Source organism: Gorilla gorilla, chromosome 2 (genome assembly GCF_029281585.2).
Source record: "Gorilla gorilla gorilla isolate KB3781 chromosome 2, NHGRI_mGorGor1-v2.1_pri, whole genome shotgun sequence".
NCBI classification, from domain to species: Eukaryota; Metazoa; Chordata; class Mammalia; order Primates; family Hominidae; genus Gorilla; species Gorilla gorilla.
In genome coordinates, this window is record NC_086017.1 from 183,122,407 (window position 1) to 183,137,185 (window position 14,779).

At 42.3% G+C, this 14,779-nt stretch overlaps 1 protein-coding gene across 8 annotated transcripts in view; it reads left to right on the top strand.

Annotated features, from left to right (window-relative positions):
- The first annotated feature begins 235 nt into the window (after positions 1–235).
- FNDC3B (fibronectin type III domain containing 3B) overlaps positions 236–14,779 on the top strand; it is a 361,054-nt gene continuing 346,510 nt past the window's right edge. For 2 of the 8 annotated variants that reach the window (XM_055381471.2, XM_055381473.2), the window contains exon 1: positions 1,012–1,327. The gene's annotated coding sequence lies outside the window, so the exon portion shown is untranslated. Of the gene's footprint in view, positions 473–1,011; positions 1,328–14,779 lie in introns of those variants that run through there. The other 6 variants (XM_063704355.1, XM_063704356.1, XM_031009318.3 and 3 more) reach the window with 5 other exon arrangements.

Genomic DNA, 14,779 nt, shown 5'->3' on the forward strand with positions numbered 1-14,779 from the left:
AAATGAAAAAAAAGTCAGTTTTAGGCTTAATTATCACTTAGTAAACATTGCCTTTATATTACTTTGGCGATCTGCAGAACGCGCAGCCCTCGCCATTCAGGAGTTGTTAGTTCCCTAAGCCTCAGGTTTCTTTAGTCTGGCTGAACCAAAAGGAGTTTCTGCTTAGCTAGGCAGGGCCGGGGGACAACAGCTTCTGCGACTCTGCGATTGTGGCGGCCGGTATATTCGGCGGTTTACGGTAGTGGGCGGGCCCCAAATCCCCATGTGGTCCCGACATCATTGACATGGCGGAATCCCCCATCAAACCCTCCTGGTAGTTATTTGAGCGGCGGCGGCGGCGGCTGGAGGAGGAGAGCGGCGGCGGCGGGAGCAGCGAAGGGGGCGGCAGGGATCCTCCAGGCTGCCGGCTGGGAAGGCGTGGGCGACCCGGTGTGTGGCGCGCCCAGAGCCCCGCGTTTCAGCCCTAGGGAAGGTAAGGCGTGCAAGAGCCGGGGACTAGAGGAGACCGGGACCCCGCGCGCGATCGCCGGGTCCCGGTGCACTGGAAAGCCCCGGCCTGACGCCGAGTCCGCCAAAGTGCGTCCCTGTCCCGGGAGCGCCCTGGGCTTCCCGGCAAAAACTTGGCGCCGGAGTGCTGGGGCGCCCCGTGCTCGCCTGGGCACCCCGGGAACACGGGACCCGGGAGGGGGCGGCCCCCGCCTTGCTGGGCTGGGGTCCCCCGCCTGTGCCCCCTGCCTCAGGGTTTGGAGGAGTGAAAGAAACGGGTAGATTCCTCTTAAAAAAAAAATTGGGCAGTGGCTCGCGGCCTCCCCCCACCCCCAGCCTTCCCAGCAGATTTTGTCCGAGGAATCCGCTCCCCCTCCCGGAATCTCCGCGGCAGGAACGCTGCCCAGGAGGGGGAGGGCGGGCGGCGAGGCCGAGGAATCTTAGACGTGTCACTTTCTGAGGCTGTAGATTTCCATATGGTGGAGGGAAGAGGGCGGGTGTGCGAAGTGGGGCTGGAAGTTGGGGCCGCCTCTCCGCGCCGGCGGGGGCGGTCGGGGGCCTCGAACCCGGGGATGCTCGCGGGGAGGGTCCCGAGCCCGCGCCGGCCTGGCCCCCCCGTCCCCGGCTGGGCCTCTCCGGGACACTCCCCGCCCCGCTGCTGGCCACCTCCGAGCACGCCACGTCCTCCTCCCCGTCCTGCCCCCCGGGCTCCCCCCGGGCTGGGGGCGGTAACCGGCGGCCGCGGCCGGACTTGGCGAGCCGGCGGCTGGAAGCTCGGGCGGGGGAGCGGGGCGCGGCGGGAAGGAGCGGGCGACCCGGTGTGTGGGCCAGCGGAGCTCCGGTCAGTCGGTCACCCCGAGGGGCGCCTCGGCCGGGGGTAGGGCGGGCGGGCGGAATCTGCGCCCCGAGGCGGCCAGGAGGGGCCGCGCGGACCGTCTGGTGCCCGCGGCTGGGCTGGGGCCGGCAGGCGTGGGAAGGGCCTGTCACTCTCGGCAGAAAGTGGGGCCTCGGGCTGTGCCCGCGAACTTTCCCAGAGGTCCGGGTCCCGGCGTCCCGTGGGAACCGGAGGACCCGGGCCCGCCGTCTCGGGAGACTGGGCTGCGCCGCCCGGCGGCGCCTTTGGCGGGGAGGCTTCCAGGAGTGCGCGGTCGGAGTTGGAGCTTTTGGAATCTCAGCTCCCACCCTGCCATCCCAGACGAAGGGAAGCAATGGCATTTTATCCAGACAGTGCCGTTTGCAGACTTCCTTAAAAGTTATAACTTTTTATTTTCTTTTCTCCTCAACCCAGCATTTTATTTAAACAAAATTTAAAATTTGGCCGCAATGGGGCAACGCTGGGGCCAAAAATCCACAGGTTTCTCTCTCCATCCCTGCTGGTTTCTAGTCCCCCTCCCCCTCTTCCCTCCCAGGCTTAATCATATTTTGGAACGGGTGAGGTCTTTTGTTGGGTGGGCACCCCCTGATTGCTCGTCTGTTTATTTTTTAATGTGCAACTAATTTGATTTGAATTTCCTTCAGTTTCCAGGCCTTCCTAGGGAAAGCTAAGGGAGAGGGAATATGCTTTTTTAAAATCGTTTTCTTTCTTTCTTTCTTTCTTTCTTTCTTTCTTTCTTTCTTTCTTTCTTTCTTTCTTTCTCCTTCTCTCTCCTTCCTTCCTTCCTTCCTTTTCTTCTCCTCCTCCTCCTTCTTGTTCTTGTTCTTCTTCTTTTTTTTTTTTTTTTTTAAATAAATGTGGCAGGAGGTGGGGCGTTGGGAATGGGGAGGCACGGTGGTTGTGGGCAAAGAGTCAGAAGGAGCAGACAGACCCGGAAGAAAAGGAATCTGCTCTGGAATAACACTTTTTTTTTGAGGCCTCAGGCCTTGGGCAAAATTGCTTCGCTCTGTAATGATTTCTGCTGCCGGAGTTGCTCCTCCACCCCTAAGTTAAAGCTATGACCCTGGGTGCCCGGGCAACGCCCCACAGTGGATAGCAGCCGGGAGCGCTGGTTTTGTGCCTTTTGTGGGGGCCCTTGGTTCCCCCTCATTGGAGGCTGACTCTGAAATTTACTGGATCAGTAAATTTCCTGGCTCCCTGGGAGCAGCTGTTAACGAGGATAAAGTCTCTGGGCATGTTTCTGGCCCTGCAAAAGGACCTCACCCATGAAGGTACAATTCTCACTTTGTTTACATACCAGAGGGGCACCCACAGGCTGGCTGAGAATGAGGCATAGTTGATTTAAAAAAAAAAAATCAGTCATTACAAAATTGTTTTTAAACTCACACGTGCTTTTAAAGTGTTGTGGTTTAAATGACTTTAAGATAAAAAAATTCATCTGTAAGGATAGCGTTCATTTAAAAGATGCTAAAACTGCAGGATCTCGTCATGAAATAGGAAGTTGTAGCTTCTAATTACAGTATATACAATTTCAGAAAGATATTCCGGTAATCTTTTAATACAGACTTTATAAATAGCTCACATCAGACGATGGGTTATATTGGAGAGCCAGTCTTCTGGGTTTCTTGAAGAATGCTTGGGATCTGTGAGGAAGCTCTAGGCTCTTGGAGGCTAGGTAGCAGTTCACTCAGTAGGAGTTTGTGCTCCTTTTGCTCAATATTTAACCTGGTAGCATTTGATGGATAAGTTCATTAGGAGCTAACTAGAAGAACTTACCACACTTGTCAGTTTGGAAAATGAGGCCCGGGAAGGGAAAGTGACTTGTTGAGGGTCACCATTATAGACGAAAGTTTAATACAGGATTGTGTTAATAGCTCCTTTCTGGGATATCTGATGTGTACTAAGCACTAATTCCTGTGCTTTTATACATTATCTCATTAAAATTCTAGTATTTTCGATTTAGGTTGTGTTATGCACACTTTACAAACAAGGGCATTGAGATTTACAGAGAGAGAGTAACTTGCATAAGATCACGTAGCTACCAATGGTGTCATCCAGTGGAATTTTCTTCAGTGTTGGAAATGGTTCTGTCTGTGCTGTCCAGCATAGCAGCCACAAGGCACATGTAACTGAGTCTTTGAAATGTAGCTAGTGGACTGAGGAACAACAGTTTAAGTTTTTTTTTGTTTTTTTTTTTTGAAATGGACTCTCGCTCTGTCGCCCAGGCTGGAGTGAGTGCAGTGGCGCAATCTCGGCTCACTGCAACCTCCGCCTAGCTGGTTGAGATGGATTCTCGCTCTGTAGCCCAGGCTGGAGTGCAGTGGCGCGGTCTCGGCTAACTGCAACTTCCGCCTCCCGGATTCAAGCGATTCTCCTGCCTTAGCCTCCCGAGTAGCTGGGATTACAGGCGCTTGCCACCATGCCCGGCTAATTTTATGTATTTTTTAGTAGAGACGGGTTTTCACCATGTTAGCCAGGCTGGTCACGAACTCCTGACTTCAGGTGATCCACCCGCCTCGGGCTCCCAGAGTGCTGGAATTACAGGCGTGAGCCACCACACCCGGACTAAGTTTTATTTACTTGTAATTATTTTAAACTTAAATTTCCACTTGTGACTAGTGGTTACCATATTGGAGAGCAAAGTGTACAACTTTTTGACTCCCAAATCCTTCACATGTAGCTTGGTCATATTGCTCTTTATTTTACTTTGAGACAGAGTCTCGCTCTGTTACCCCGGCTGGAGTGCAGCGGCATGATCACTGGCTCACTCACTGTAGCCTCCACCTCCCAGGCTGAAGTGATCCTCTCCCCTTAGCCTCTCCAGTAGCTGGGACTACAGGTGTGCACGCCACCATGCCAGGCTATTTATTATTATTATTGTTTTTTTGTAGAGACAGGTCTCAGTAGGTTGTCCAGGCTGCATACTGCTCTTTAGATCTCTTAGTTCATTTTTCTTTCTTCTATGATATCAGAAGTTACATTCAGCCCTTAAACGGAATTTAAAGACTGAGTTAGCTATAGCTCAACTTTGCTTTCATATATAGAGTGGATAAAATACGCACATTATTTGTTAACTATTTGGTTTTAAAAACAATGCTTACATGTGATAGTTAAAACTGGTGGAAAAATCTTTAAATCGTATCTTTTTTGGTTTAATATAGGAATTGTACATAGGAATTGCTGAAAAAGTAGTCAGAGTTTGTTGGTTATTTTAGTGTAATAAGAGTACAAATAGGAAGCAATATGAAAAGTCACTAAGAAAGTTGAAAAAAACGATCCTCTCATACCCATGTCCATCCGTTCATTGGACAGTTCTTTTCAGACTTCGTAAGTATCAGTAAACCATTATTCACTTTTCCTTATGTAGCTGCAGAAGTAACCTGAAGAATTAAAATTATTCTTTTACTCTCAGTGTATAGAAATCAAATATCAAACACATTGGATTCATCCATGAATTGGGAAGAATATGTGTAAGATTAAAACAGTAAGAAAGATCTGTCCGATGGCAGATGTTCAAATCATTTTCTGATTAGTGGATTTAATTTAAATTCATTGAATTTTAGAGTTTCATTTGCTAAAAGGAATTTCAACAACTTCTGATTTTGTATGGAATAGTGAAAATTCCAACTCATTTTTTTTTTTTTTTGGTGTGCTACCCTCAGGAAAAGGCAAATTATAATGTAATCTCTTTTTATTAGGATTTTTAAGAGGCAACTGCCAGGTTCAGTATAAATATATCTGAATCTATTGTATCTTCCATAGTTATGGTACTGTCCTGGGATAATTGCAGTTCATAGTCTTAACTCTAGACATATCCTGAAGGACCTATGTCTGTAAATTATCTTTAAGTTGTTCTATGTTATTTTAGTGTTATGTGAATTACATTGCTTCCAGCTCTTTGAAAATCGTTAATTCAACTGCAGGTAAGGTGTCAGTTACTGAGACTGTTCAGATAACTGAAACATCTTGTTCATACCCATTCCTGACCATTGGGACCACTGTACTATTTTCAAGGATAAGATACCACTGTACTATTTTCAGGATAAGAACCATGTTATAAATAGAATTATAGTGTCCTAGTGAGTGTGACAAATATAGGAAACATGATTTAACCCATGACATATGGTTTGATTTGTAGGACATCCCCAAGTGCTTAATACAAATGAGAAATGTACTATAATCTTAAGGCATAAAGATGTTTAAATGATGGACAAAGATTGAGGGCCACATCTGAACATCAGTTTGAAATCAGAATATCTCCTCTGTCAAGGAGTGACTTTACTTTCTAGCTGGGTCCTTGATAAGCTTTTGAATCTCTCTGAGTCTGGGTTTCCTCATTTTAATATAAAGAGGAAAGATCTAACTTGTACCTTTTCAAATGGTTGTCACAAGGGATTAATGAGTCAGTGTATTGAGAAGTGTTGGGCAAAGCCTTATACAAACTCCATAGTTCATTATATTCCAGAGTTTAAAACTGAGCTGGTGCTATGGTATTTCTCTGCACATTTTCAGAGACCTCCAAATTGTGCTTGGACAGTTTGAAAAATGATTTATTTTTCTCTTTGTGATCAGTAAATAAGGTCCAAGCTTTAGATGTTGTATTTTATTTTACCCCACTCCTAATGGAATAGGTGATTTGTGACCTCTGCAAAGTTGTACTATACATAAGTTGTCCCATATCTGTGTTTTTGGGAAGCTGGTCTGTAGCTGGGCTAGTGTTGCTGAAGTGGGCAGGCCAGGCTTGATTCAGGGCTGTTTTTGAGGTGGGGGGAAAAAGTGCAGTCTCTTAGAGGAACGTTCAGTACTGAATGATAAAGGAATAAGGTTTTAGGCCTTGTATGTTACCTTAGCCTATTACTTGAGCTTTCAGCAATTACAGCTGAGAATGGAAAAGAATCGTATTTTCAGTGTAGGGGAATCTTTGCAACCTACCTGCCTTTCCACTTTAGAAATCACAATTGCCTTTTCTTCATGTTAACGAGGTTAATCCATTAAGTGGGATTTTTATATGGTAAGACATTATTTTCAAGTAAATTAATTCTCACTCTTAAGGCTGTTGAGAATTCACTTAGGTGGTTGAGGAGAAGCTTTGTACTTTAGTTTACTGAGTGTCTCTCTCTCTCTCTCTCTCTCTCTCTCTATATATATATATATATACACTTTGCCTTAAAATATGTAGTATGGTTATGGCATTACGTGTTTTAAAGAGGGAGAGAATGCTTGAATTATTGTGGCTAGATAGGGGCAGGTAGACAAGCACAGGCCCAGCTAGAAGGATGACTTGATGGTAGTTGAGCACTTTGCAAGTTACCTCCAGTGAGATGCCAGACCCTAGTAACAAGCTCACCTGGAGGGGAGTTTATTTGTGGTGCAGGTTTAATGTCAAGGACCAGTTCTTGGAAACAGAAGGTATGTGGGGTGCCAGTTGAAGATCAGGGGACAGAAATGTTTTTAAAACCACCAAGTATAAATCACCTAAGATCGATAGACAGTCGTGATCAGCCATCTACATACAGATGAGGATGTTTGTCAGTTTGAAAATGGATCGATTGTTGAATTTTTCTTTGTTTCTCCCCAGTTAAGATATGCAAGTTTAGCATTCTGTAAGTGTTGGATCAGAATTTCTGATGCCCTTGGCACTCACTACTCAGTGTCAGTTTAGACATTGGCTCCTAATTTTTTTTCTTTTTCTTTTTTAAGATACAGTGTTTCACTGCTGCTGGAGTGCAGTGGCTCTATCATAGCTTACCATGGCTTCGAACTCCTGGGCTCAAGTGATCCTTCCACCTCAGCCTCCCGAGTAGGGCTATAGCTAGGACTATAGGTTCATGCCACCATGCCTGGCTAATGTTTTTTTTTTTATTTTTATAGAGACAGGGTCTCACTTTGTGGCTCAGGCTGGTCTCTAACTTCTGGCTTGAAGCAATCCCCCCGCTTCAGCCTCCCAAAATGTTGGGATTATAGGTTATGAGCCACCTTGCCCGGCCCTGTTTTGTTTTTATAATATCATTAAAATACCTCATCAGTTTCAAATAACCATTTTGCAGGGTGGTAGGGGATTTTTCTGAGATGGTGTTGAGTCACAGTTAGTGTTCTTTGAGGTTCTAGTAAGTATCAAAGTGTGTCTTGTGTTAAATGATTCTATTTGAGCTTAAAATGTAATTTCATTTCAGTTACTTGTTTATTGACTCAGAATGCATTTGTTGAGATCTAGACCAGGTTCTTTGTTAATGGAATGTTCTACTCTGTTGTGATGTTTTTGGAATCTTGTGTAGAGAACAGTGTCTACCACCAAACTCCTAAGGCTGGATGGTGGTAAGTTCAATTCTTTGCTACCTTCTGAAATTTGAGAAATAGTAAAAATGGAGCACCTTCAGGCTGTGTTAGACTTTAAGGCTTCTAAATTATATTAGAATGTAAGGATACATCTTTGTTTTGACCCTGGAAAGAGTAGTAAAGATTTTCATAAAGGCCAGCTAGTCATAAAAACTTACTTAAATTGACATGATCCTAACTCACAATTATGAAAAGCTTTCTGTTGAAATAATTGTGTAGAAAGTGATCTTTATACATGAACAAAGGTGGGATGTTTTAGAAATAATTGAAGATTCTAAGATCCCAGGAAATATAATGGTTTAATTTATTTTTAAGGGATTTAAGATTCCCCATAGCCTATGAAAGAGGGGTCTCTATTAAAAATAACTCCATTGTTCTAGATGTAGCTAATAAGGGATTTGCAATTATCCAGGCAAGGCTAGGATAAAGTTTGGCTGCCTATTCTATATGAAAAGGTTTTACTGTAAATATCAAGTTTAAATAGATCTTAAGAGGAATATTTACCTAATTAAAAGAACAAACCACTTTTAAACACCTTGGGAAAATCAATTTACTTAAAAGCAGTGTAAAAATGCGGACTGCATTCACTGATGCTGGTCTGCTGGTGGTCTTTTCATAGAGATACAGGAGCCCCTGGAAAGTCAGTGCTGTCTGTGGATTGCCATGAAATAAATGTTGACTGACTCAATGCTATTATGTGAACTACAAACAGTTTACCAGCAATGGGTAGAACTATATTATTTGCTTGCGAAATACATCACAACAATAAACACAATATCTGCCTCCCCCACCCCACTCCACTCTACCAAATAGACTCCAACTATGCCTATTTATTGGTTTTGGAGTTTTTCTATTGACATTTGTTTTGCTACTTGTTAACTTCTTTTGTCACGTGTAAGCATTTGATGGCAGATTGGTGACAGCAGATGTTAAAGGTTTAAGAGCATCATTATTGCTTTTAGCTTCATTTCTTCTGCCTTTGTGTTTGGGCAAGATTGTGGGGAGTCCTGAGTTTAGTATTTAGATAAGGTAATTACACATCCTTCTCCTCTACTTTTACTAAAGCAAGATCCTCCTGGGCAGCTTAGTTCCAGGTACTGTATGAACTTGCCAGTAATAAGAGTAAGTTTCTTTTAAAAGATTTCTGGATATTTTACGTTTTATACTCAGTCACTCAGATGCGAGGTTTTCTAGTATGTGACTACTTAGGGGTCAGATTTGACCAGTTTTTAACAGTACAAGTTGTACATATAGGATACTTAATGTATTTCTAGGATAGTATGCTTCATTTTCTCTTAGTATTTTAAAGGTTTTAAAAAACCCATTCTATACCTTCTATATCTTTTATTGTTTAAGTCATTCAATGGGAAAGAAAATAATAAAAGTCTTTAGATGCTGTTTCTGATTTTTCAATCATGGTTTTTTTAATCTCAAGAAAAATAATTCTGATTAAGAGATAGAGGTAAACATTATTCTGAAGTAGTGAATTAGAGAATACTTAAATATATTGAGCTGGAATCCTTGTGTATTGCATGTTGGGAATGTTAAATGATAAAGCTACTGTGGAAAACAGTTTTGTAGTTCATAAATATTTACACATAGAATTACTATATGATTCAGCAATTCCATTCCTATTCCTATATGCAAAAGAAAGCAGGGACTCAGGTACTTAAAAGCCAGTGTTTATAGCAGCATTATTGACAATACCTAAAAGGTAGAAACAACCCATGCCCATCAACAGATGAATGGAGAAACAAAATATGGTATTATATATTGGAATATTTTGGTACAGTGGAATATTATTCAGCCATAAAAAAGAAGGCAGTTCTAATACATGCCATAACATGAATGAATCTTGAAAACATTATGCTAAGTGAAATAAGCCGGACACAAAAAGATAAATATTGTATGTATCCACTTGCATGAGATGACTAGGATAGGTAAATTCATAGAGACAAAAAGTAGAATAGAGATTACCAGGGCTTGGGGGAAGGGAAAATGGAGAGATAGTGTTTCATGGGTTTAGAATTTCTGTTTGGGATGATAAAAAAGTTCTGGAAATAAACAGTGGCGATGGTTGTACAACATTATGAGTGTATGTAATGCCACTAAGTTGAATGCAGAAAATGGTAAATTTTTTGTTATGTATATTTTATGACAATTAAAAAATGCAAAAGTAAATATTGAAGATGTATCCTACACAGTCTCCATATGCCTCTTTACTCCCCCTTGGTCTGCTTCAGGCAGGTAAATAGTTATTTTTTCTTCATCTGGCTGTTGCAGTGTAAATGGAGATTTCCCTAGGCCATTTTTTGGAGATCAGAGAGTTTCCTTATTTTATTAACTGACTTAAATTTAAGAGGAAAATGTTTAAAAGTAGATCTCTGGAGGGGAAAAAAGGGCATTTTAATATTGAGATGAATCAGGGAGTTTATTAATATTCGCAGACCATGTAAGCACATGAAGATAATCTATCCTGAATAGCACAGCGAGTCATTTAGAAATCCAGGAGTAGGTGTACAATCGGACCTGTCACATTTTCTAACCTTTAAACATTGTTTTTTGTTTTTTTTTTTTTGAGATAGAATTTCGCTCTTATTGTCCAGGGTGGAGTGCAATGGCGCGATCTCGGCTCACCCTGACCTCTGCCTCCCAGGTTCAAGCGATTCTCCTGCCTCAGTCTCCCGAGTAGCTGAGATTACAGGCATGCACCACCACCCCTGGCTAATTTTGTATATTTAGTAGAGACGGGGTTTCTCCATGTTGGTCAGGCTGGTTTCGAACTCCTGACCTCAGGTGATCTGCTCGCCTCTACCTCCCAAAGTCCTGGGATTATAGGCATGAGCCACCATGCCTGGCCTAACCTTTAAACATTTTATTCATTCTTGACATCATTAGTACTGTGGAAAAACTTTGATTTCTGTTTAAGAGAAATGGTATAAGTCATCTCTGTACTCATGTTGGAAATGCATTAGGTATTAGAATTCTTTAGTTCCTTAGACTGTAAAACCAAGTTACAAAAGGGATAGAGAGAAAGAAAACACATAAATTCTGTTTTATTCATCTGAACTTGTCTCTGGCATCTAATGATTGCATAGTAGGTTCTGCTCCCTCTGTTTTTTTTTGTGAGGTATTTGATGTTGAGTGTAGTTGGATCATTTACCAAAAGATGGGTAAGATTTTCATTAAGTGGTGGGATACCAAAGCCTAAACATCGGATGAAAAGTATGTATACTGAAAATGTCAGATAAAAATTCTAATGGAAAGATTTAAATTCAAATGCAGGTAAGTTCTTAAGGAAAATTACATACCATTTGCTACCACAAAATGTTTACCATTCATTCCAGAACTCGTGGAAAACAGTGTCAAATTGCAAGGGTGTGATAGTAATGTGTACATGTACTCTCTGTGGGTATATTTTCTTTTTTTTTTTTTTAAGATGGTGTCTCACTCTGTCACCCAGGCTGGAGTGCAGTGGCACGATCTTGGCTCACTGCAACCTTGGTCTCCTGGGTTCATGTGATTCTCCTGCCTCAGCCTCCGGAGCAGCTGGGATTACAGGCACGTGCCACCATGCCTGGCTAATTTTTGTGTTTTTAGTAGAGATGGGGTTTCACCATGTTATCCAGGCTGGTCTCGAACTCCCAACCTCAGGTGATCCACCTGCCTCAGCCTCCCAAAGTGCTGGGATTACAGGCATGAGCCACCACACCCGGCCTTTGTGGGTATATTTTCGTGTGTGTGTGTGTTTGTGTGTGTGTATATATTATAGTGTGTATATATAGTATATATACTCTTTATATAGTGTGTGTGTATATATATTGCTGTATATATAAATGGCTTGATACAAATTCCACTCAGTGAGCTTTTCATACCATAGCTGTCATTTTTGTGGCCTACTAATTTCTCTGGCGGTAGGGTCATTACTGATATCAAAAGGTATTGAGAGTCATGGTCTCCTCATATCCAGGAGTGATACGAAGAATTATTACATTGCATTTAGAATGCTTTTAAATGATTTTGGCCTATTCAAAAGAAAATGATCTCCCCTTTTCTTTGCATATCCTTGTTATGTTCCAGAGCCATCATTTTAGTTAACTTATCATTTTCTTTCTTCTTTCTTTTTTTTTTTTTTTGGAGACGGAGTTTCACTTTTGTTGCCCAGGCTGGAGTGCAATGGCGTGATCTTGGCTCACCGCAACCTCCGCCTCCCGGTTTCAAGCAATTCTTCTGCCTCAGCCTCTCAAGTAGCTGGGATTACAGGCATGCGCCACCATACCTGGCTAATTTTGTATTTTTTTTTTTTTAGTAGAGACAGGGTTTCTCCTAACTTATCATTTTCTTAAATATCTTCTAGCACTTTATCTGTACTTTTCAGAAGACTTGACTTTTTCATTGTTGTCTAATAGTCTCCTTGTCTCCCTTATTTGTGAGTAGGGATGATTTCTGATTTAACTTGGGGTCTTTTAATCGTGGGTACACAGTAAATATTCATTCGATGGCTGGGTAGCTGGATCCCTAGTTTGAATGTGCCATTTAAACTTAGCACCTTTCAATAAGAATGATACAGTGGACTTTGGGAACTCAAGGGGAAAGGTTGGGAAGAGGGTGAGGGATAAAAGACTACAAATTGGGTTCAGTGTATACTGCCCAGGTGATGGGTGCATCAAAATCTCATAAATCACCGCTAAAGAACCTACTGTCTTTGGAACATGGCCTGTATTTTAGGCATTTTTGTGTTTCCATGGTGTTCTTCAGTTTTTTTCCTCAAAGTAGGGAACTAATAAATATTTAATTGAACAAATGAAGATGAAAGGCATGAGTCACCTGTAGTGCAAACCTAGCTTTTTATTCATTGCTATTTTAAAGAAATGAATGTTCTTCAGAGAATACATGACTTTTTTCATGTTTCTATTAGATTGTGAATTGATTTGGAAAATTCTAACAAAAAGCAGTATTTATGTTCCATGAAAATATGGGCCCTCAATTATGTACATTTTGTTTGTTTATTGGAGTCAGTTCAAATTATAAGTTAAGGGAATTATTTTTTAAAATAATGTAACTTTTCAGAGATTTGTGGTAGTTTTAAATGATCCTTTTTAAAAATAATCTTTGTCTTTCTTCTTTTTTTTTTTTTTTTTTTTTGAGACAGGGTCTGGCTCTGCTGCCCAGGCTGGGGTGCAGTGGCGTGATCCCTGCTTACTGCAGCCTCCGCCTCCTGGGCTCAAGTGATCCTTCCACCCTCAGCCTCCCGCGTGAATGCCACTATGCCCAGATAATTTTTGTGGGTTTTTTTTTTTGGTAGAGATGGGGTCTTGCCATGTTACCCAGGCTGGTCTGGAAGTCCTGGGCTCAAGCGATCTGCCCACCTTGGCGTCCCTAAGTGCTGGGATTACAGGTATGAGCCACACCTGGCCTTAAATGATCCTTTTATAAGTGAAATTCTAGAAAGGACATATTAAGGGACAGAAACCCTCTCCTCCCCCAAATGTGCCTTGCTGAGCTGTTGGAGGCCCAGCTGAAAGAGTTGATTCTGTCCAAGTGTTGGTTAGTGCTAAACTAAGCCATGGGGAAAGGGTCAAAGAGCATGCCTTGGAAAGAACTTGAGGAGAATGACCTCAGCTATTTGCAGGGGGAGTTAAAGACTGTTAAGAGAAGAATCTCCTGGGACATTATAGGGCTGTGTGTTTGGAGAGGGGCGGTGCCTGTGAGGCTCTTGTTCTTTAGATCTGGGGTGGGATCTGGAAATCCTTATCAAGTGTTTCAGGTGAATTATATGATCAGACAAGTTTGGGGAACTCGGAGTTGGGGAGTTGGCCCTCTTGGTAATCTGTCCCTGTAAGGTTTTCAATCTAATGGCTGGAAAGAGGTGAGAATAGTGCTTAGATTAAAGGACTCCAGTTAGGAGATAGGGCAAAATTGAAGGTTTTAATCATCATATTCCTTGGAGTAAAATGATAGCCAGCTATTGGCAGTTTTATTTAGAAATGAGGACACTTTTGTGCACTGTACTTCCAAACCCTCTGACCACAAGGCAGATGTAAAATACAGTAATAGTGGCCAACAATTTTCCAGCACTCACTACTTGCCAGGCATTTTCATGTAAATATGTATTCCATCCATATGTATATTCTGTGTGTGTCTGTGTGTATACATCCATTTATCTATATACAAACACACTTTCCTTAAAAAGTAATTCTGGAAGATATTCTGTTTTTCTGTAGGTGTTTCTAGTGTCCACCGCAGAAGCTGGTACATATTGAGTGCCCCCATAAGTGTTTATTGAGTGAATCAGAGATGAGAAGGCATACTCAAAAACATTAAAAAACTTTCCTAAGTCACTTAGAGTGATTTTAAAACTTTTTTTAACTGTATCACACTGCTTCTCGATAGTTCAAGTTAATTATCTTATTTGTATCTCTAGACTTGGTACAGTGTCTGTGTTCCCAGGTGGCTGAATACTAAGGCTAAATATTAGCTGAATGTCTTCCATGTGCTCAACCTGTCTATTGTCTAGAAAACTAAAATCTAGGCTGGGCACAGTGGCTCACGCCTGTAATCCCAGCACTTTGGGAGGCCAAGGCGGGCAGATCACCTGAGGTCAGGAGTTTGAGACCCGCCTGACCAACATGGTGAAACCCCGTCTCTACTAAAAATACAAAAATTAGCCAGGTGTGGTGGCGGGCACCTGTAATCCCAGCTACTCAGGAGGCTGAGGCAGGAGAATCATTTGAACCTGGGAGGCAGAGGTTGTAGTGAGTCGAGACTGCGCCATTGCCCTGCACTCCAGCCTACGTGACAGGGCAAAACTCCGTCTCAAAAAAAATAAAAAAAAAAAATCTTCTTTTGAAACAATATTCTGGACATTGTCCAAGAGGGAGATTTTCCTAGATTGTTCTCTGTAGTAGCAACTGAAGCTTAGAATGAAAGAAACCAGAGGATAAAAGTGTACTTCATAGAAAGTAATGTATAAGAAGCACAATGGAGTGAATGGGAAAAATCTGAGGCAGTTGGTTAAGAAATGGTAGTGAAGCTTTACCTTATTCGGACACTTTAAACACTCTATGAAAGGGAGTCCTTTTA